The sequence below is a fragment of the Drosophila mojavensis genome, unplaced genomic scaffold, assembly GCF_018153725.1.
Source record: "Drosophila mojavensis isolate 15081-1352.22 unplaced genomic scaffold, ASM1815372v1 contig_136, whole genome shotgun sequence".
Lineage (NCBI taxonomy): Eukaryota > Metazoa > Arthropoda > Insecta > Diptera > Drosophilidae > Drosophila > Drosophila mojavensis.
This window is the reverse complement of record NW_025318667.1, coordinates 19639836-19663982: the sequence shown is the minus strand read 5'-3', so window position 1 is coordinate 19663982 and position 24147 is coordinate 19639836. Positions and strand designations below refer to the sequence as shown.

The 24147-nt window shown below is 40.4% G+C and overlaps 1 protein-coding gene across 2 annotated transcripts in view; it reads right to left on the bottom strand.

The window, feature by feature from the left end:
• LOC6584298 (chaoptin) overlaps positions 1-24147 on the bottom strand; it is a 242412-nt gene that overhangs the window by 195836 nt on the left and 22429 nt on the right. For both annotated transcript variants that reach the window (XM_032732425.2, XM_032732427.2), the window contains exon 2: positions 13065-13074. The gene's annotated coding sequence lies outside the window, so the exon portion shown is untranslated. The remainder of the gene's footprint in view (positions 1-13064; positions 13075-24147) is intronic.

Here is a 24147-nt window from a genome sequence, read left to right as displayed (position 1 = left end):
CTGAAGCTGTTTGCTCGAAGGCAGCTAGTTGTTCGTTCTGTCTCTCAAATGTGACCCAGAAATGAAACGAAATTAGAAATCGATAAAAGAGAATTTTTAGAATTTTGATTCGAATTCAGATTCAGATTGCAATAAATACTAGATGAAGGTAGCTAAAGATGTGAAAGTAGAATTCGATAAAAAGAGAATTTTTAGAATTCTGTTTCGGATTGGAATAAATAGCAGCTGAAGGTGGCTAAAAAATGAAATTAGAATTCGATAAAAGAGAATTTTTAGAAATCGGATTCGAATTCCAATTGGAAGGAATAGAAATGAAGATGTGAACATAGATGTTGATATAAGGGAATTTGGAGAGTTCTGAATCGATTTTTGTTTCTCATTCTGATTGGAATAATTAATAGTACCTATGTAACCTAAGATGTGCAATTGGAAAGCGATAAAAGAATGTCCTTAAGAATTGAAACTCAGATGGGAATATATGAAGATAACTTAACACATTCTCTATAAGTCTGTTTCTAGGAAATCCTTTTAAGACTTCAGATTCCTATGCCCATGTTGATTGGAACATATAGGTAGATGAAGTCATGTGCGGGTATGCTCTATAACTTTGAGAATATACTTGTACTGTTCTTTTACGAATGTTGTTTTTAATACTGATTCTGATTGGAGGATTATTTACTAGCTATAAGTAAGCATTTTGAGACTCATAATTCGGATTGCAGCTCTGAGTATAAGCTAGGCATCGACTCTTGCTATGGAGCTCCTCAGACTCAGATTTAGATATTCCCAGATTTACTATGCAGAATCATTTTAAAGAATTATAACTCTAATTGGAATATGTAGCAGTTGTAGTTAGCTAAAGGTGTGAGAGTAAGCAAGGCATTGACTCTTACTATGAAGCGCCTCAGACTCAAGCATACATATATATTTCTCAAGGGGCTACTATGAAGAATCTTTTAATAGAATTCTCATTCTCATTTAAATAAATAGTAGTTGTAACTAGTTAAAGCTGTGAGCGTAAGCTAAGCATTGACTCTTGCTTCATTTGGTGGATCAATACTATAAGCCAAAATTGAAGCTAAAGTTAATACTTATTAAAGTCCGTCATCCAGACAGACAGAATTGGTCCTCTTTGCAGTCAAGTATACTTAAGCTATTATTAATTAATTAAGCTGAAATACCTTTCAGCGAGTCGACATATTTACATTTGAATTTATTAATTTTTCCTTTATGCCCAATTCACAGCGCGTAATAGCCGGAACTGTAATTGTCTTGGTGGAGAGGCGCAGAGGAAGAGGCAGAGGCAGAGGCAGAGGCAGCGGCAGCGGCAGAGGCCGACCGGCATTTCGCAGTCAATTGAAATTCTATGGAAAATATACGGAAAATCTTGAACTGTGTTAATTGCGTCAATATTTATTAGCCGGGCTATTGGAAAAGTTAGCCTTGAAACTTGACAAAGAGTTTGCTGCTCGAGATAATTAATTATGTTCGACAGTGTGCAAACAGCAAGGTACAGAGCGCGAGTGAATTTCGAATTGCCCTCAGGCTAATCCCGACAGCCTTCATATAATTCCACATAATGGAATCAAGGCGCGTTTTTGACTATCTCTACCCAGCGCAGTCTCGCAGCGGGTATACCAGGAATTCGCGTAGATAATCTGTCTTAATCAGCATTAGCTTTAGGCCAAAAGCAATTTAATTTACCAAAACATCTGTGAGGTGCGAAGCCATCGATAGTTGGCCCACTCGATGCTGCCTTCCAACGATATTATCGGGCCTTCTTTTGCGATTCACAGGACGTGACTAAGCTATCGAATATTAGCTATCAGTTATCATGCAATCAATTAAAATCATTTCAGATATCGATTAAATGGGACGATAAGATATACACTGTGAATAAGTTATCGAATATGAAGTATGGTTAAGTTATCGAACATTGCCTATCAATTATCAATCTAGCAATTAATTAGAATCGTTTCAGCACTTTGGTTAAATGTGACGATAAAATATACACTGTGAATAAGTTATCGAATATGAAGTATGACTACATTATCGAATATTAGCTATCAATTATCAATCTATCAATTAATTAGAATCGTTTCAGCACTTTGGTTAAATGTGACGATAAAATATACACTGTGAATAAGTTATCGAATATGAAGTATGACTACATTATCGAATATTAGCTATCAATTATCAATCTATCAATTAATTAGAATCGTTTCAGCACTTCGGTTAAATGTGACGATCAGATATACATTGTGAATAAGTTATCGAATATGAAGTATGGTTAAGTTATCAAATATTGCCTATCAATTATCAATCCATCAATTAATTACAATAGTTTCAGCTATTTGATTAAATATGAGGATAAAATATAAACTGTGAATAAGTTATCGAATATGAACTACGACTAAGTTACCGAATATTATCTATCAATTATCAATCAATATTAGCTTTCAATTATCGATCCATTATGAACTATGACTAAGCTATCGAACATACTTATATAAATTATCAATCCATCAATTAATAAGACTCGTTTCAGCTTTTAGTTAGTTGAGACGACATATCAACGATGAGTTACCGATCTGTCGATCTAGTCTTAGCAACTCTCACAGCTCATCAATTAATTTGCTAGGGTATGTTGCCCTCGTATTTCTATGAAAGTTTTCTTTGAACTCTCACACCGCTCAAACAAATTGTCAACTGGCTGCCAGCTCACCTGACACTTATCAAATTGAGTGCTTGGGCGGGGGTGGTGCTGGTGGTGGTGGCTCTGGTTGTCCTCCGGCTGTAGTTGCTGTGGGTTGCTCGCTTTGAAATGCTGAAATGTGCGCATAATTGAGAGAGCGGCTGCCAGTCAAATGAATTAATAAATAAAATGTCTGACTGATTACGTCCATCGATGAAAATATTAAATACACACATATACAAGCAAATCAATGTATGTATGTATATACGTCTGCATATAAATGTATGTTGATGTATATATTTATTCACTTAAGCACTGGCCCCGCCCACTCAGTCTGCTCCTCTTTGGCATTCATAAAACAATATTTTTTATGCGCATCAATGGCATATGCCATAAAAGCGGATCCAGCGGAAAATGAACCGCTTAAGGGCAACGGCGTTAAACGTAGCAGAAAACTTAACTGGCCGCCAGCCGGCCAAACCGTCGCTCATTCAATCAGTCAGTCAGTCAGTCAGTCAGCCATGGACTGTGTCCTGTGTGTCCAAGGAATGCGACTAGGACTTGGAGTGGACCACACTTCTCGACTTCTGCTCGCCGTCGAGGGCAGCCATAAAAATAAAAGCAACAACAAATGGAAATAAATAATAAAAAATGAAAACAACAACAATAGGGCGAGCGAAAAACAAGCCGGGGCAATCCTTTGGTGTCTATTTACATTTTTATTGTCGGCCGGTCGTAAAAAATCTGATTAAATACCACGTAATAGATCCCTTCGGTGGCTGGGATAACACACACCATGGACGCTAGCCGCCATTATGCACGTCGATGCGGGCTAGAAGAAGTGCGAGTAGGGGCGGGCGGAGGGTGCGCCGCTCCGCCCGGCTGTTGCCTTTTTACTGTGAGCGATGCTGAGCGGGTTAACTGTTGTTAAATTACATTCAATAAACAAGCAATGAATATTTTATTGATGCCTTCAACAATTTTGTTAGCAACAAGGTAGGCGAAAATAATTTATGACTCAAAGAACTGGTTGGCTGGTTCGCTGGTTCGCTGGTTCACTGGGACTGGCCAAAAGCGAAAGACGAACGAACGTTAACAAGGACAGCAGCAACATGAAAGCAGATTGATTTACGCATGAATGGCACAAATCTCATTTTAATAGAATCATTTGGTTTTATAACACTCATCGGCTTGGGGCACCACCAGCGAACACCCGCCCCCGCTGCCAGGCACAATCAGAAAGTGTATCTCCCTCTCTCTCTCTGAGTACCAAGGGCCGCCGCTTTTTTTTTTTTTTTATTGAGTCTCAACGTTATGTAGCCCCATAAATTGGGAAAATTGTTGTGTTGAATTTTAATCGCTGCGCTGCGGTTGCCGCTCGGCTTATTTAACTAACATCAATAAGGGGCGGTGGGAGGCGCGCCTGATAGGGGGGAGGGGCTGGCAGGTGCGTGGGTGGGCGTGCTGTAAGCTGTGCAGCTTGCGTGACATCTGAAACACTTGGCACTGATTTCTATAGCTTGTAGTCCGGCATAGCATTAACATATTATGCCGTTCCCTTGCGCTTCAGTGCAAAAGAAGGGAGATGCAGATAAAGAAAGAGAGAGGGAGGGAAAGCGAGAAAGAGAGAGAGAGAGAGAGAGAGCGAGAAGAGAGAGAGAGAGGAAGAGCGTAAGAGTGATGCAGAAGGGTGGAAAGATAAGAGGTGAAATAATTTCGCCCTCTGCCTTATAGAATATGCAACATGGACTACCTATAATACGTATAAGAATATGACGTATACGAATATTACGTATATGAATATAACGTATGTGAATAGTACGTATACGAATATGACGTGTATGCATATAACGTACATGAGTATATTGCATATGAATATTAGGTATATATATATGACGTTTATGAATCGTACATACATGAATATTACGTATTTGAAAATTATGCATATGAATATTATTTATATGAAAGCGTATTACGTGTTTTAAAATTACGTATACGAAAATTATGTATGTACATATTTTAATATTATTTATATGAATGCGTATTACGTGTTTGGATATTACGTCTTTTAATATTACGTATACGAAAATTATGCATATGACTATTACGTATAGGAATATTAAGTCAATAAATACTACGTCAATTATGCATAAGCCTATGAATATTACGTGTATGGATATGCCGTATATGGCCCGTATGTGTATAATACGTATTTGAATATCGGAATATTATGCATATGAATATTACGTATTGGAACATTACGTCAATGAGTATTACGTATTTGAACATTACGTAAAGGAAGATTATGCATATAATTATACCAATACTATGTGTATGGATATAACGTATAGGAACATTACGTATTTTAACATCACATACAGGAATACTATGCGTACGAATACAAATATTACGTCCATGAATTTTACGTATAAGAAAATTACGTATATAGATATTTCGTATATGAATATTGTATACATGAATATTAAGTATATGAATACTACGTATTTATATATTTTTTCCGGATTTCCAGTAACTTCAACCCCTCTAAAATTAAAAAAAAATTTAGTCTTTCAAATACAATTTGATATAGACGCAGCCAAAGCGTAGTCGTTAATCATTGCGTCAGCTGCGCAGTCAGCAGAGCGCTGAATTATGCGTGCGTGTGTGTGAGTGAGTGCATACATACATACATACATACATAAATAATTAATTAAATTACTGTATGAATTAAAGAAACGTCGTCTGATTGACATATCAGCTCTTCGCAGGCTGCTGGGTATCTCTTAGTGCGCTCTTACTAATTAAAGTCGTAATTAATGCAACACGCATTAGGAAATTTCTAGTTATGCAGCTCCCTCGGGGCAACTTCATTAAATGCAACAAGTTTTACGGGCTGCTGCAACATGTTTGATGGGAAGCCGTGCATGCTCCGCTCGCAGCATCGCATGTTTTGTGGCTGCAGCTTGAGAGCTTAGATATAAAAATTAACACTAGGTTTTACAGAGCTCTTGCAGCTAGCTGTATTCCTGTTGCATTAAGCATACTATTATGTGATTTTGCCACTTTTATCGCCGCTTACGATGATCCACTGGGCAACACAGTTGCTCAAGTTAGCTGTGTCTTTGTGCGCGTGTGTGTGCTTGTCTGTCGCCAAATAAGCTGTAAGCCCCAATGGACAAGCCAGCGAGCGGTCTTGGCCAGTGCTAGCTGCATTTTGATATCCTTCGGCATTTGCTATTTTTAATTGCTGTTGGTTTTTCAAACATTTACTGCTGCAAATGAGCCGAGACTGAGGCGTTGAGATTTATAGCCTGAACATACACACCCAGACACACACACATGTTAGCCAACTGCTGTTGCCTTATTTCGTAATTTATTCGCACAACATTGTCGCTGGCAACACCATCACCAACACCACCAAAAACTACATACTTTTTAATTTACGCACACTCTGGCAAGCAACAAAGCCAGGCGATGGCCGCAACAAACTTGATATGATTATGGTGCTTATGTATATGTATATCCCATACATATGTATATATAGAGTGCTCTGCTTAAGCATAATTGAACAAATATTTGCTAGAGCTCAGCTCGTTTAACGATGAAATATAAATGCTCTTTAGCTGGGCGCAGAGCTGCCAAGGCACGAGCATATCTTAAAAGAGGTTTTTAAGGACTTTGGAAATTAACGTTTAGTTTTTAGAGCACATGAGATCATTGATCTAAATAGAGAATATTGAAGAGAAAGGAATATATCTATTTTGTATATGAGCTGCACAATTATCGATACTTATGAAAGAGTTAAATTAAAGTTTATTCAGGTCAATTAGGGGGATATATCAAATATGATTTTGTAGTATTGGACAATTCACTGTGAAAGCAAGTATGATCAATTTTAGGTGATTGATCTCAAAAGAGTGTGCTAAAGTGTTACTTAGTAAGGATATAATTGCATTATATGTCACGCATGTCGAATAATAGATGGGAGTGAGAGCTCTTGGCTTCTCACTCTAATATGTCTAATGGTCTTGACTTGTGTTTTGAAAAAATGATCATTGATCTAAAAAGAGCAGACAAGGAATATCATACATTGCATTCTCGACCATTTCATTTCATTCCATCATATTTTTATAGGTCTAAAGATAACTCAGAAACCTTGGGATAAAAACTCTCACAGTTGCAAGCAAAGCAGATGGTTGATCAAAAAGAGAGAGAGAGAGAGAGAGAGAGAGATAAGTAGCAGAGCGAGAGAATATGTACATATATATCGTAATCGAATAGTTATCATAGTTAATATTTCTTAGGGTTAGTTTACTTGATTAGGCATGCTTTTCTAACTAATTTTTAATAATTTATATCTCAGTAGAGTATTGAAGGAATCATATAAGATTGCTTATGTTGTACCCATGGTTATTGCACGTGTTCAAGTTTAAGGTGTTCGATGAAACGTCTTCTGCGACACAAAGTCTTCTTGAAAGTATTTGAGGGTGGGTAGAAAGTTTGGAGTTTGTTGTGATATGTTGTTGAAGGCTTGTCTTTTCTGTTTCCGTGTAAAGTTTTTTGATATTTCCAAGTATCCAAGGTGGCACTGAGACAAATACAACAAGTCGTTACATTGAGTCTGGGACTTACTCCAGCTGGGCAAAATTCTAAATGTAATCAAGTTGATTCCACATAGAAATACAATTAACTTAAGCTGTGTAAATTCCGTTCGTTGTTTAAATAAAAAGTTGTACAAAACTTGAGCGAAATACACGCTGCACACACACACACACGCACACAGAGAGAGAGAAAAGCCTTGAAATGAAGTTTTCTTTCATTACTTTTAATTTTCATGTCTAGTTTTCTTTTTGCTCATCCTCCATAGCAGTTGCTCCGACTGCTGCTGCGGCTGCTGCTGCGGCTGCGGCTGCTGCTGCTGTAGCTATTTAATTACTTCGCAGCATTTGGCGCTGACAGAGCCCATAACCGCAGCGGGCGTCCTTGTTGGTATTATTATCATTACTATTATTATTTCTCTTATTGTTATTATATGGCATTTTAACTTATTTTTATGGCCAACTATGATCCGGACGCAGGCAGTGCAGTTCGCCTGGCGGTCAGCGCAAAAAGTTGCCAATGGGCAAAGTTTTATGCCAACTTAGCGCGCCGCTATTTATGTTAATGCACTCAATAAGGGAGACACAAAACTTATGAATTGTCAAAATGCGCAATTAAAAACAAGTTTCAAGTAGCAGCAGGAGCCGAAAGCACATGGAATGCATGTGGAAATGCTTGAAGTGGCATGAAATTTACGCAATGAACAAACTAATTAAAATGACTATCAGGGCACATCAAGAAGCATCTGAGAGCTTTAAGTGATATTAAATGAAATGGCACAGCTAAAGAGCTTTCAAAGCACATTGAAGCCTCCACAGACTTAATAAACGAGATGCAGCTAAACTTATGGGTTGCCAAAATGCGCTATCAAAAACAAGTTTCGAGTAGCAGGAGGCGTAGAGCATATGCAAATGCTTAAGAGATGGCAAAATGTGCAAAAGCTTTAAGTGGCCAATTAATTAGGCTAGCTATTAAAAAAGAGCAGAACATATATCGCAAATAAGAGAAATAACTGAAAGCTTTCGACTTGAATTATAAAATGAAAGAGCTTTCAATGCACTTTACAGCCTAGACAGAGTTATAAGAGATTAAAATAGGCGTGTAAGGCACAAGGAACCGATGGAAAGTTGTTGAAAGTGAAAAATTTAATAATCAAAAAAGATTTCAGTCTTTAAGTGAAGCAAGAAACTAAAGAAGCTTTAAAGGCGCATTGAAGCGTTAAGGAACTTTCATAAAATAAAATAAAAGCTACAAAATCTTGAAATAATGAAATAGTTAGTGAAATCTTTAAGAAGTCCATGAATACTCTTCAAAATAGAGTGCTCCGAAAGCACACTAAAGTCAAACGGCCTTAGAGCTGTCAGCGCTTTAAAAGTTCAATTTGCATTCATTCACGCTTCGTGCATAAATTTCAGCACATTTTCGAAGCTCAACCAGTTCGACTAGTGCGAAACAATTGAAGTTTTCAGCCAGTTAAGCCAGTTGGTTCCAGTCAATAAACCTAATTCAATTATTCGATGCATTTGGAGGAACATTTTGTGACTTAATTGCGAATGCATTTTGCAGTGCAGCGAGCGGAATTCTTTTAGAGCAAAACCGATCCGTGCTGTGCGCCAGCTGTGCAGTGGATGCACTCTCGACAGCCGCTGGGACTGGCGCGGCTAAGTAGCGCACAAGCTGCCACAGATAGCGGGAGGGAGATGCACTGTGATGTACTGCAGAGGGAAAGAGACGGTGCACCATACGCAGCGTGGGCCGCAGCTGCTGTTGCTGCTGTTGCTGCTGTTGCTGCTGCAATGCACAAGCCACTTGAGGCTGCTGTTTAAGGATGTCCATGGCACGACAATGAAGTGGCGCTGTAGTGGGCGTGGGCGTGGGCGTGGGCGTGAGAGCTGTCGCACGGCGCTCTGGGACCAAGACTGAGATTGCGAACGAGTGCAGGCAGACAGAGCGGCGAGCGTCGCTCATATTTAAACTGACAGTTTATTGTGCTTTTCATTACGATTTTGTTTGTTAGTTTTATTCTGGCAAACAAACGCAAGCGCAGCGACGTCTGCGGTGGGTCGCCGCTGACTGGCGGAACAATGGCGCAGGCGACGCACTCGAGCATGGAGTCAAAATGTTGAGCTGCAGTCGCCGCTGGGACTTCGCTTGGCCCCGGCACCGGCTCCGGCCCCGGCAGCGGCACCAGCCCCCGGCTCTGCCCCATTGCGGCATTTTAGCCAAACGGAAGTCATAAAAGACGCGCATTTCGCCCAGCCTTTGGCCCAGGCATGGAGCCCCTCCCACACTCCCCGCCCCCCTTCCCAGCTCCACTGGCCTTTTGATGGCATCGTGGCAGCGACAAGAACAACACCAATAACAATAACAATGCCACCATAATTTCTCGTTAAAAAGCAAAAGCCCACAATGCCAAGATGGTGTTGACAAGAACGAGCCTGAGAAGAAGACCAAAAATGAAATGAACAAGTGCGATAACTGGAGTAGAGAGCGAGCGAGACAGTGAATGAGGGCAAGTGCGATAGCTCCCAGTGGGGGCTGGGCGTGAGCTGGAGCAGATGTTGTCTGCGTTAGATTTTAATAACGCGCCGCAGATAACGCCGATAATTTAGATAAATTTATTTCGCGCCCGCTTAATTGAGTGGGGCGATGAGATGTTCAGGCAAATTGCAATGCCAGCGGCAATGCCACGGGCGGGCATGCCCGACGAACGGAGTGGGCAAACTAGCCACACGCTGCCGCATAGTTTCGGCATGGCGTCTTTATGGCACCGCCAGCGACGGCATCGATCATTAATCAAAAGGCCCTCCACAAAACCCTCGGAGACCGTTCCGAATATGATGTAGCAATGGGCGTGGCCGTATCTAATAAGTATTTACGGAGGCACTGAGCGCCAGCTGAAGTGCAACCGACAGCAAAAGCTGCCCAGCAGAAGACGGGAATGTTCAGCAATCACAGGCTGTTGTAGGTGAAAGAAAGGCCTGGAAGAAGATGTTGACTTAAATATACTTTATTATATACTATACTATATAATATGATATACTATATAATATACTTGTGGAATCTTAAGCTGACGTATTTTGAGCGTAGAAGTGATTGAGTTGAGAAAGAAAGAAAGTCCATTATTTTGTAGCATAGGATATTAAAATGCTCCTGACTGACTGTTGATTAGCTGTTATGTAACTGCTATCACTATTGCCTGCCTGGATGTTAAGTGGCTATTAACTGCTTGATATTTGAGTGATAATTAATTGATAACTGACTGATAATTGATTGTTAACCGACTGTTAACTAAATGTTATCTGAGTTTTGACTGGCTGTTAGCAAACTTTTAATTAACTGTTAACTAAATGTTATCTGACTTTTGACTGGCTGTTAGCAAAGTGTTAATTAACTGTTAACTAAATGTTATCTGACTTTTGACTAGCTGTTAGCAAACTGTTAATTGACTGTTAACTGATAGTTATCTGACTGTTTACTGACTGTTAACTAGCTACTCACTGATAGTTAACTGACTGCTTATTGGCTGTTGACTAACTATTGAATATATGTACTGACTGGCTATTAACGGACTTGACGGACTGTTAGCTGACTGTTGATTGACTGTTGACTGACCCTTAGCTAACTGTTGACTGACTATTACCAGAATTTTTAATGAATGTTAGCTAATTTTAAAAAATAAGGTGTTAAGTGACTATTAACAGGCAGCTAACTGTATGTTAACCAACAGTTGACTATCTGTTAAGCTGTCTGACTATCTGCCTGTTTAATCGATTAATTGACTGATGGAAAACTCAGCCTGAGAGAAGAGAAGACCTCACAGTCTGATAGCAGAGTTTCCAGAAACTCCAAATATAAAGTCAACAACGGTCAAACATTATTCAAACATCGTTAGCTTTATTTTAAAGAATTCGCCTTCCACTCCAATGGGAACAGCCTTTGAGGGTAGCAACAAAACTTAGTCCATTGCACATGAAGAGCTTAGCTGCTACAGGGTATATGCATGTGCGTTGCATAATCGCAACATTTTGTGGCAAGCATTAAAGCAGCAAGTGTCAAGCGCTGCGCTGCGGTTCGGCTTTTCCTTTGCTTCTGCTTTTGCTTCTGCTTCTGCTTCCACTTTGATGTTGAATAATGTTGGCCGGCAGCAAAAGGTGGCGCCATCTGTTGGGCTGAGAGGCGCAACAAAAATTGCCGAGCCAAGCTGAGCGCAGTACAGTGAAGCCTCCAATTTCGATAAGCTCTGCCTCTCGCTGTCTCTCTCTCTCTCTCCCTCTCTTTATCTCTCTCCCTTTTTCTCTCTCCCTCGCTCTCTCTCTCTCTCTCCCGCTCTCGGTGGATAATGATGCGTTTGTGTATTGGGAGCTATCGCAGCATTTCAAGCGCTCTCACTGAAGCCAACACAACACATATGCTGTGTATATATGTATGTGTGTGTGTGTGTGTGCAGTCTCTGTGCGTATTTCTTTTTAGCTCTCGAACTACTCATCTTAGCACTTCCTTTGCCACTCATTATTTTTGAAGCTAAGTCGAAGTTGGATTTTCTTTTCTTCCTTCTTTTGTCGTTGTTGTTGTTGTTGTTGTATGTCTTTTTTAGCCGCTCTTTCAAACGGCACACAAAAGCAAATATATATATATATATATATGTATATGTATATATACGTATGTATAGAGTGTCCTAAGTTGAGGCCATGCCCTCGCTGCGTCCCGCCCCGCCCATATGGCCGCTGGCTTGCTTTTAGGGAGTTTCCTTTGCAATTTTCTTTAAATTGTCAGTTTTTGGTCGCCTTTGTGCAGTTGCTCCAACACTTTAACAGCATTCGCCGAGTGTCGGGTCGCCAATGTGGGCAGGAGGTGGAGGAGGCGGTGGAGGAGGGGCTGCTGCGTCGGCTGTGGCAGCATTGGCGGCGTGTTTTGTGCTCAAGTTTACACGCTGCTGTCAAATCACAATAGTTGCTAAGAATTTCCATTAACTCATTTTCCTTTACTCATTTTCACACAGCATACGCGTCTGTGTGTGTGTGTGTGTGGGACTGTGTGTGTGTGTGTGCGTGTGGGAGTGTGAATAAGTGTGTATTGATTGTGTTAAGTGTTTGCTGCAGTTATAGGGCGATGTTCGCTTAGGTGGAGCTGCCGGGCGGTTCTCCTCAGCTTTCGGCTTTTAGCTCTCAGCGCTCGCAGCTCACAGCTCACAGCTCGCACGCAGCTCGTAGCTCGTAGGCAACTCTGCTCAAAAACTTTACCATTGTTATAACAAAATAATGGCGTTTATACACTCACTTAGTCGCATTCACTGCGCACTCACACTAATGGCGAGACGGACAGTCGGACAGACAGGCATGCAACAGCCCGCTTGCCACTCAAGCTGCAGCCACTCACCCACTCACTCGCTCACTCGCTCACCCGCTCACCCACTCACCCACTGAAGCATAAACAGTTTAAAATGCCTCAAACTTGCTTGCACTTGTCGCGTAATTCAATATGCACGAGTCCTCTTCAGAGTTTTTGCCACATTTGCCTTTTGTTTCGCATTGTGTGCCACTTTTTCAGCTTTATCTCTCTCTCTCTTTCTCTGTCTCTCTCTTATTCTCTCTGTCTCTGCCTCTCTTTGTGTTAGCTGATAGCTAGGCCCTTGGTCAACAAGCAGAGCTTGAGCTTCGCTTACTCCGCCTCAACTGCAGTGGAGCCTCTTTTTCACTGGCACTCATCTGTGCAGCCAAACATGTATGAAATACCTCAAGTCCTTATTGTCCTCCACTTAGTCAATTACCTTAAACGGCCTGCAATGAAAGCGGAAAGAGAAACAAATGAAAAACTTGTTACATCACAGAGGAGCTTGGCTAAGCCGCAGCTGAGACTTAAGCTAAGTTTTACCCATACATAATTTATTTATTTTGCATTTTTATAATTTTTGAAGAATTTGTTTTTAGGGAATAGATGTTCTTAAATGTAACTGAAATATGAAAATGAATTCGACAAATGAAAGCTAACTGTACAACATGAAAATGTGATACGCCTGCTGAGCTCAAGACAAATCAAAGTTTGACTTACGTCTTCTTATTTTTCCCCATAAATCCGGAACATACTTTGGCCTCAATTAGTAGTTTTTCTACTATTTATAGTTAAGCCATAACTCTTATTATTAATTTTTATTATAAATATTGAATATAAAAGTTATGATTTGATTTTTATATAAAAATTGATCTTTAATAATTCTTTTTGATTTTTATCATATAAATTATTTATAAGAATTAAAAAAATTTTTTTTTATTACTCAATAAATAATTCTTATTATCTAGCTTTGTTCGCATATAAAATATTAACAGATTAGCGTTCCGTTGCCTTAAAAATAATCTTTAATCTAAAGATGTTAGATCTAAAAATCTTAGGTTTATATTTATAGTATGGAACATTCAAGAGATCAATAGAAATAGTCATTTTTAATTTGCCACGCCCTCAGTAAGCATACAAATATCCACCATATACATATTCGTATGTATTTTGTACCTTGGGCAAACTTTAACTTTAAAGTGACTAGATTTTTCAGTCGTAAATTGTCTGCTGTATCAGATATAATAAAGATTTTCCCGCAGTGCCACGCCCCATCAAAAGCTAAGACCGATATACCAACAAGCACAAAATCGAAATTTAAAGTCTCTAGTTTAAATGGCAATGGCATAGGGCGAGACGGTGTCAAAGACAGACGCGGAGACGGAAGGACAAACGTATAGCGGACCAACGGACGGACAGACGGACGGACGAACAGATTTCAGCCGCTCCTTTCTTAAGGCTCCTCCCCAAACTGAATGCCAGCCTCTGCCTCAGGCTCTTTCGTCTGCCTAACTCTTTAGTATTCATGTCCTTGCCTATCTAACACAATCTGTCCATGTTTCTATAATTATTTATTTATCTGTCTACCTTTTTCTATCTATCGTTGCTTTATCTAGCTCACCTTGGCTCCGCTGCTCTACGGTTTGTTTTAAGAGCTTAAAACGGACGACTTTAATGTTGTTTTATTTTGATTTTATCTGATTTTCTTCATTTCTTTTTCGATTTCTTTTTGTTTTGTTTTTGTTATGAATAAAATCTACTTTTGTTGCTGTGCAATTTTCGGTTCTGTGCACTCGCCTTTTGCAATTTGGCTAACGAAATTTTGGCCGTGTGGCCAAAGTGCTTAAAAATTCGAAATTCAATCAATCCGATGCTTTGTGTTTTTCAGTCTGCTTGCCTTCTACAGTGCAGCCGCCTCGCCCGCTTGCCACGCCACGGCCACGCCCACTTTTTTTCATTCCGTTGTTATTAATATTCTTGTTTTTTCTTTCTTTCTATTGTTGTTGTTGTTGTTGTTGTGCTGCAATTGTATCAGCCACGTTCTTTGTTAAACAAAAACCAAGTCAAAAAACAAAGAGAGATGCAGAGCAGGAGGCTGGGGTGGGCCTGGCCACGGCGCAAAGGTAAATACATTGAGCCAAAAGCCAAGGGCCGCTTAACCTGTAGCAAGAAAATTAAAAAAAAAAAAAAAAAAAAAAAAAACACGCAGTAGAAGAAACAAAAAATAAAATGAAGAACACACACAAACACAGAGAGAAAGAGAATAGCGAGCGGAGCATGAAGGAGTGGCTGCTGCTGGCTGCGCTCGTCAGATCTAACGCCTTGCAGCCCTTAGCTGTTTGCGGTGTTCACTTTTCCATTTTCCATTTTACAGTTTGCGCTGTGCGTTTTTCTGTGTTGCCGGGGTTTTTGGCGCTTTGTGTGTGCAACGCGGCGTATGAGCGACACGACCCAGCCAGCGGACCCTGAAAGAGGTATGAAGGTAGAGCGCTATACGGCTACGGCTACGGCAATACGGCAACACGGCTTCACGGTAGCGGCAGAGCCTTATGCTACGCCAAACATGGCCACGAACAAGGCGTCGCGCAATTTGCATGCCATGAGACGCTACCCGCACCACCCACACCACCCACACCACCACCAGCACCACCCGTGCCGCGAAAAACTCAGAGCCCGCGGCCTGCTGGGCCCGGGCGTGGCACGAGCTAGCGCCGCCGGTTGGTCATGACAAAGGCAACGCGCAAATCTGCCAGCGGCGCTAAGCTTGGCCAACGGCGGCCAGGATGGGATCCCTCCCGAAACTCGTGCTGCTCCAATGCGAAGCAAAAATGTGGTAATAATTCTTGTTACGCATCTGACGTGCTACGCGCCCGAAACCTGAATCCTCGCCAGCTTCTCCTACCTACTGCTAGAGCGACTTAGCCCGGCGATTGGCGATTGGCGACTGGCGACTGGCGCCTGATAGCCAAAAGTGCTTAACTAGGAGGTGAGCAAGCTCAAGTGGAAAGTGCACAGTCCTCAGAGACACAAAATGTGGAGATATGGATATGAATAGATATGGGCATGGACGTGGCCATTGGTATGAGTAGAGGTATAGTTATGGGTATAGGGCTACGGATAGGCACAATGGGAATGGAGTAGGGTATAGCTCTAAGATTAGATATACAATACGTATAGGTATAGATATTGATGTACTTTGATATAGAATAGAATTAGAATTATATCAGGATCACCTCAGGATCAAGATACAGGATGAGGATGAATAGGTATACGTAGAGGTATAAGTATAAGAAGATGTGTGGATATAGGTATAGGTATAGGTATAGGTAAAGGACTAGATATAGCTATAGGTATAGGGACAAATATAGATATTGGTATAGGTATAGGTATAGTTATAGGTATTTGTATAGGTTTAGGTATGGATACAGGGATAGGTATAGGTATACGTCTATATATCTATATATGATGTATTTGAATATATGTATATTTATATGTATCGGATCTATGCAAACTATATACGTATGGATATATAACAAGTGCTACAGAAAACTCTAAACAAACGCTCTAGGCTCTGTATAAGGCATCCATATATATATCTAAAGTAAACCTAGCTGTCATCCATTTATCTTATTTATATCTAGCTAGCATACCCTTAACATGCAATGGGTACAGGGTATCACAAGTCAAATACTACGTAAAACCAAGCAACAACAACAACGATAACGACTGCAACACTAATAAAACAAGGAAGCGCCAGCGCGTGTTAAGGATAACATGTTGTTAATCCCCGTGAGATAAAGAGCAGCAATATCCTTGACGCAGAGCACCCAACAACCAGTCAAAAGAGCCAGGCGCCACAAAATGTGGCAAAGTTGCAGCTAAATATGGAAATGCAACTGAAACTGCGAGCAGAGCAGAGAGAGGAAAATTAAAAGAAAATACAATATATATAAAATTGTTATACACGTATATTGTAATTCTATGAAAAAAATATTTACAATATTATATTATACCATCGATAGTCAACTATAGTACGACGATGAGTGTTAAGAATACACCCCAAGAAAAAAGACACAATCATTATTATTATTATTTTTTTTTTATCAAAAAAATATACATACATATGTATATAGATTAATACATATATGACTATGTAAAGAAAATTTAATCAATTTAAAACTAAGCCATGTTCACCTTTTTATCTCTCTATATATCCGTCTCTCTCTCTCTCTCTCTCACTTTCCCTCACAATCTGTTTGGGCAAACTTATCTCTTTAGCTCTTGCTTATTTCAATTGCTGCCAGCATATCTTTGACATTTTCTTTAATGGTATATCTTACGCTCTATCTCCCTCTCCCTCCCTCTCTCTCACTCTTTGTCGTGTTTGGCGTGGCATATTGGCCCAGTTCTTGGTTGAGTTGTAAGCCTTGGCTGAGCGCCTTGCCGGCAGTTCGACAAGCAGCTCACGAGTCGCGATGAAGCCAAATGCAATTGCCACATGCGCAGGGCTTGTGGATCGCTAGTGTGTTTCTCTTTGGAAAAAAAGGAAAAAAAAAAAAACACACACGCACACACATAAACAACAAAAATGTGTAACAACAACAATGACAGCAACGGCAGCCGGAGGAACATTAAACCGAGATTATGCAAATCAAAAGCTGCTTCGTGGGGGCTGCACCGCTTGTTTGCAGGCGACAAATGCAATTGCAAAAGCCCAACCGCAAAGCCAGCCCGACCGCACCACCTGCACCAGCCGCGCACCACCCATCAGCAGCCATGGCCACCCACACCACCCGCAGCGACGCACTTCACTTCACTTTCACTCACATATAACATCAACATTGACTTGCATGTGTGCTCATGCATATGCATGCCAGTGTGTGTGTGTGTGTGTGTGTGTGTGTCGCTGTGTGTGTGGGGTGGGTGGGTGTATTTGTTTATGCACCCGCCATCTTGTTTGATCAAACTCGAACACAAACGCGCACAGTGCAATGTGGCGGTGTCGCTGTATATTTATGAGCTGCATGCAACCGCTGAAAGTCCTTGCCCCCTCCCTCTCTCGCCCCCTCTCTCTCTCTCTCACTCTCTCTGTCTTTCTTTTGCCCAGTCTCTCTCTCTCTCTCTCTCTCTCTCTCGCTCACTCGCAATCTCTAGCTCTCTCTAAAGCTCGAATTAACCGCGTCTACCAATGTTACGCCACTTCAAGCACGTGTGCGTGTGTGTGTGTGTGTGGGTTGGGTTTAACGGTATAGAAACTCATATGCTGCATTGCATATGCATGAATTTGTTAGTTTGTCCATGTATTTATGCTGGACCTTCAATGCATCCATCCATTTCGATTTCCATTCCGACTCAAATTTATGCGCAATTGTAATGCATCTTTATTGAATTTGATTAGAAATGGATCAAAGTTGCAGGTGGGCATGTGGCAGGTGGGCATGTGGCATGCGGCATGCCGTGCGTGTCAAGGCCATTTCGTAATGAAAGTGACGACTGCCCCGCCCAGCACAGCCCACTTGCTGCTGCAAGGCAATCGAAGCCACTTCAATGGGCCAAACAATTCAAGTCTAGAAATCAAGATGAATCAAACTGCAGCAGACAAACAACTGCTAATTGGCAACGGCTGTTGGTGGCACGGGGTGAGGGTGGATGGGGGGGGGAGGGCGAATGCAGCTCTCTGGCCACATTAATTAATGCAATGCATCGGCATGCCTGGCCGGCTGCCCTGGCGACCCTCGAGATCAAAGCGAACTCACATTAATTACTTTAATTGTCCCAGCAGAAATACACAGAATTTACATTCAATTCTTGTGCGAGGTTATTTAGCAAATCGAAATGCGAAATTCCATTATTATTTTTGCAATAATTCAATTAAATTTGTAATTGAAAATATATCCATATGCAGTGAAACTGAAGCTGGAAGCTGGAAGCGTGAAGCTGAGGCAGCGCCTAAGGCTCGCTTTGATCCCTAATTAATCAGAGAAATCAGTCAGAAAGTGTATTTAAATGTAACTGATTATAATTACAGACAATTGCATCTCGGGCAAGCAGAATGCTTTTCGGCATGCACAGTGGGCGGCAAATGTATACACATAATTAACTGCAAATATGTGCGAAGGCATTTATAATTCATTCTGACGGAGCAGAGACAACACGAAAGTGCTTCAAGAATGCGCACATAATATTTACTGATAACTGTACCAAGCACACGAACGAGAATGTGTGAGAGTGTGTGTGTGTGCTTCTGTGTGTGTGTGTGTGTGCTTTTGTGTGTGTGTGTGTGTGTTCAGCAATGGCTGTCAAAATATTCAACATTAGCATGCATGAAAAATGAAGAAATTCGCAATGTTGCCAAATTAGGTAGGAAACAGGCAGTCGCTTTTTATGCATACATGCGAGGGCGTTGATGCTCAGTGTCATACAATAAGTTTTGTCAAACACACACACACACACACATGTACAGTTGCTTACACATGTTTATGCCTGCGTGTTTTTTGTTGTTGCTGCTGTTGTTGCTGTGTGTGCGCCATATAATAAAGCACATAAAGCATATAATGGGGCGCGTGTGCCACAGACACGCATACACACTTCAACTACACACACTCACACACACACACACACATACACTCACCAGGGCGTTGCTGGTGCTGGGAGGACTTCACAAGCACTCAGCGTCACTTGCAACTACTTGAGCAAACACTGTGTTTATTTGGCTGCCTCTGCTGCTCTACTCTGAGTTAACTTTACGCGCTAAAAATGAACTTGCCAAACACGTAACGAAGGTCACACACAACAACGAGGCAGCACAAACACACACACACACACACACACACACACACACAGCTGCACTCTTGAGCACAATATAAGGGCAGACGACAAAGAAAGCAGAAAAAGAGAACGACAAGAAACGACAACAAAAAAAATTCATTTTTTTTTTTTTCTTCGCAGATGTGAAAACTTAAACTTACTCTAACAAACTAAACGCACGAATTGCCAAATTTATTGTAGCTAATCTGCTCAAGCGCATGATCATCGTTCTTAGTATTATCATTCGCATTATTGTCATCATTATTATTGTGACATTCAATCTATGAGCTTGTCTAGTCTGTCAACTGCGTCAACTGTGACTGATGTTAACTGGGCTTGCAGTGCGTGGCTCATTGCTCCAATTACCTTCTGAGTTGGGCTACGACAAGCTGATTTTCCAGCTCAATGAACTCGGATTTAAATTGTATTTAATAGAAGTAGAGCTATCTACAGTGGCTCCATTCAGTGCTGCCATCGATCGACTGAACAGCTAATGCCTATGGAAAAATCGGAGTAAGCTTTAAGTATTTTGAAATTATTGTTAAAAAACTTGAAAGTAATAAATATTTAAAATTAATAAATATTTGAAAACATATTTAAATCCATAAAAATATGTATATACATATATTATAAATGTATATTTTGAAAAAGATTAAACAACTATTTTCAAACATTTTTAAATTTGAAGAAAATATATATAAATATATATTTTATAATATTAAGAAAATATATACAAGTATATAAAGCGATTCATATATATAAAACAATTTAATAAATATTTAAAAACATTTTTTCATTTTTAAAGCATTCGAAAATTATTAAAAATTATTTTAAAAATATGTAAGCTTAATGAAAAAATATTTAACATTATAATTATATTACATTTATTTGTTATTATGTTTATATTTCATTTATTTAAATTTAATTAAATTTATTTATTTTTAGCTATTTTTTTTTTTTTTTTTAATCTTTATGAAAATTCAAATTGTTCAAGATATATGTATAAGTATCTTAAAATACTCAAAAAAAATTGTTAAAAATATTAAATACTTTATTTTTTTTTTATTTATTTATTTATTTTTATTTTTTTTTTTATTTATTTTTTTTTAAATTTATTAGGCATAAAAGAAAATTCTTTAGCATCTAGGAAGACGATACAAAATCTCACAGACTATCGCACAAAAGGATGTCATTTGATGCTATCGATAGTGCCAAAGGTGGTTTGAACAGGGCTTATCCAAAGATAATAGTATGACAAATTATGAGTTGATTGGTCTTCAGCAAAAATTGCAAAGGCGACTTTCAAGTTTCGTTCTATTTACCATCAAACAGCATTGACAGCAGCAACAACAACAAAACGAACAACAGCTAGAGAACTTTCAAGCCCAACAGCAAACAGCGAGGGAGAGGGAGAGAGAGAGAGAGAGAGAGACTCTGACTAGCTCCTCGGCCAGACTTGTCATAGTATTAGTGTCATTTATGAGTTGTCTCTTCAAACTGAAGAAGTTTCAGCGATATGCAAAGACACACAGCAGCAGGAGCCTGGGCAACATGGGCAGCAGGAGCAGAATAACATGTGCCAAGTCAAATACACAGGAAACAAGAGTGAAAAACTATAAAGGCATTGCAAACAGTCCTGGCAAATAGTCCTGGCAGACGACGTCAGGACCAGCCAGTGCAGAGCAATATAAACATAGCAATAACAGGAATATAAAAAACAAAGAATAAAAATGATGAAAAACAAAACAAAAGTGTGAGACGGCTATGAAAACTGCTTTTTACCCATGCAAATTGATGATTTGACACGGTTGGAGCGTGGGCACAGTGGCTCGCATAAGTCTATGCACAAGCAGATGAGAAGCACGTATCACGCATTTAAAATTGCAAATAAAAAGATTTATGTGTGCCATTAGAATATATGTTTTTTACTCGGCTTAACCAGCGACAGCTTTGCCACAGTGCGCGATAAAAGTATGCGCTTGAATATACATAATTAATTAACATATGTCAATTTATTTGTTAATATATGTATGGGTATACTGCCTGCTGATTATGGCCTATTAAATTGAGAATTCTTTCGGCTGGCCTTTAACTTTTCGTATGCACTGTGCTGTCTGTCATATGCGCATCTTCCATATGCATCGAAATCTTTGTCTGACAACTGGCGTGGCGTCTTGCTGCCTTTGTCTGTCGATTGGTTTCTTTTTATTGAGCTTCATATATGCCAGAGCTCTGAGATGGACTGAGTGCGTGTGTGTGTGTGTGTGTGTGAGTGTGAATACGAATATGACTCTTGCTGCTGACTATGCCAAAGGAAAGTCAGTGTTCGATGGCCTGTCCGTCCGTCCGTCCGTCCGTCTGCCCTCTCAGTTCCTCCGTCCGGTCATCCGTCCGTCTTTCCGTTCGGCTGTCCATCCATTTAACTGTCTGCGCCTCTGCATTTCTGTTTATCAAGCCTTGCTGCCCATATCGTTTCGCTTCCATTCAGAATTCCAGCTCCATTTTGATGCGTGAATCCTTGTGCCTCTGCAGCGGACTGTGTGTCCTTGTGGCCCCTGCTCATGTATCGATGCCTTAGTTAGGCATTTGCTGCACGTCTTTGGCCTCGAATTTCAAAAGGCTCTAAAACTTGAGCAACAACAACAACAACAAAATGAAATGAAAATCTATTTGTGCCAATGAGCCAACAATCTGCCCAGCTGCCTAGCTCCCTCTCTTACTCTCGCCCCCCCCTCGCCCCATCCCTTTCACACTGACTTGCAATCACGCACATTGCGGCACGTTTCAGCTCCAGCTGCCGTTCGCATTGCCACAGCCACTGGCCGTGCCACTGCCAACGTCAGCGCCTCGCTCGTGGCTGCCACTGTCGATTGTCACCTGTACGTGTGTGTGTGTGTGTGTGTGTGTGTGTGTGTGTGTGTGTGTGTGCGTACCTATGCCATGCACAGCAACGCTACCAATTGCCATCTTAGCTAACCGCACCCACAGGCATGCCCCCTGTTGGTGGTTGGGTGGCAGAGAGTCGCTAAACTGTTGCTTCCACAAATAGTTTGCATAGCGGCGCGTTCGTGTCAACCTTGCAGCCTGGTCAGGTGCAAATGAATGCCTAGATTTATGCGTAATAAATTTCAATCTGTTGCCAACAAGACGCAGATTAGAAGCCAACAGCAGTGGCACGCCATTGGCAAACCCTCGCCCGGCCCGGCTCGGCCCGGGCCCCGGGCACGCCGGCTGCTGCTTGGCATGCGGTCGACTTGGGGTTTTGGGTTCGCTCCATAGACCCTTGCCTGATAAATTGCTAGACAGCTGCTCCACTGACCAGCACGATGAAGTGGCAAAACAGATGAGCCGGGGCAGACAACCAAGAGAAAAGAAAAAACAACAACAACAACAACAACATGGTGAAAGCGAAAGCGTTTTCTGAAACGCGCTCATTTAATGAAGTCGAATATTCAAATTGCTTCGCTCGCTGCGGGTGTGTGTGTGTGCTTGCCTGTGTGTGTGTGTGTGTGTGTGTGTGAATGACTGTGTCTGGCTTTGGGCGCTGCCACAAGCTGCTGCCAGCGCTTGGCTCATTGTCGTCATCATCGTTGGGGCTTGCGGTTAATGTGCTTTTCTTATGCTCACTTTTTTTCTTTCGTTCTTCCTCTTCTTCTTTCGTTTTGCTTTGCTTTTGGCAATGCCTTGTTAAATGAGTTGTAAAAATGCCTGTTGGCTGACTCGAGTGGCGTTAGTTAGCGCCACCCACACCCAGCGTGCCTGTGCACGCTTCATTCTCGTTTCTTATTAAACAACAATCATCCTGTTCACTTTCACCTGTGCCGATCATTCGATTCAAATTCGAATTCGATTTCGATATCGATTCAGGACTCTCCCGCTGCCCGTTGCCCGTTGCCCGTTGCCAAGTCGTCTTCTGGGGTAGCGCAAACATTTGCAGCTGTCGCAACTTTTCGTCGCATTTCACTTTGAAAATTGCCATTTCCGTTCAATTTCGCTTGCAAATTAGAATTCCAGTGATATGCTCTCTGCACTCGCCATGCATATGGTATGAATATTCCGCACATACGCATGTGATGCACAGATGCATACGCATGCACACACACATACGCACACACAGATACGTTCTGTAGCCGCTGTTTTGACATTTGTGCACATTTCGTGTGTTTTTTTTTTTTTTTTTTTTTTTTAAACTGTTGCATTTTCCACACTGCCTGTAAAAGAGCACGTATACCCTGTGCAGTAGGTGGGTACGGCATATACAGTTGTGGGCGTGCTTAATCTGAATGAGTAAGCTGTACAACTAATGTATTTTATATAGTTGGTTATGCAAATATATAAGAGGAAAAAATATAAATAAATAAATAATTTATTTTTGAAATTAAAAATTTCTTTTAAAAAGAATTTTGTTGAATGTCAATTATAATTAAGAGTAGCTACAGATTTTTAAATTTAAGTGTATGAAATTTATTTAAATATGTATATGTATATGTATATCAGCTTAATCTATACAAAATATGCTGATGTATTTGATTTTAAATTTTAATTTCTTTATAATAAATAAAATTTATTTAATGAAATGTATTGACGAATTTATTTGTTTTTTAAGAAACAAAATTTATTTAATAAGAAATGTTTTCGAATTTATTTTAAAATTTTAATTTATTTTTAATAAACTAAATATTGGCGAATTAAAAAATCTGTAAGATATCTTTATT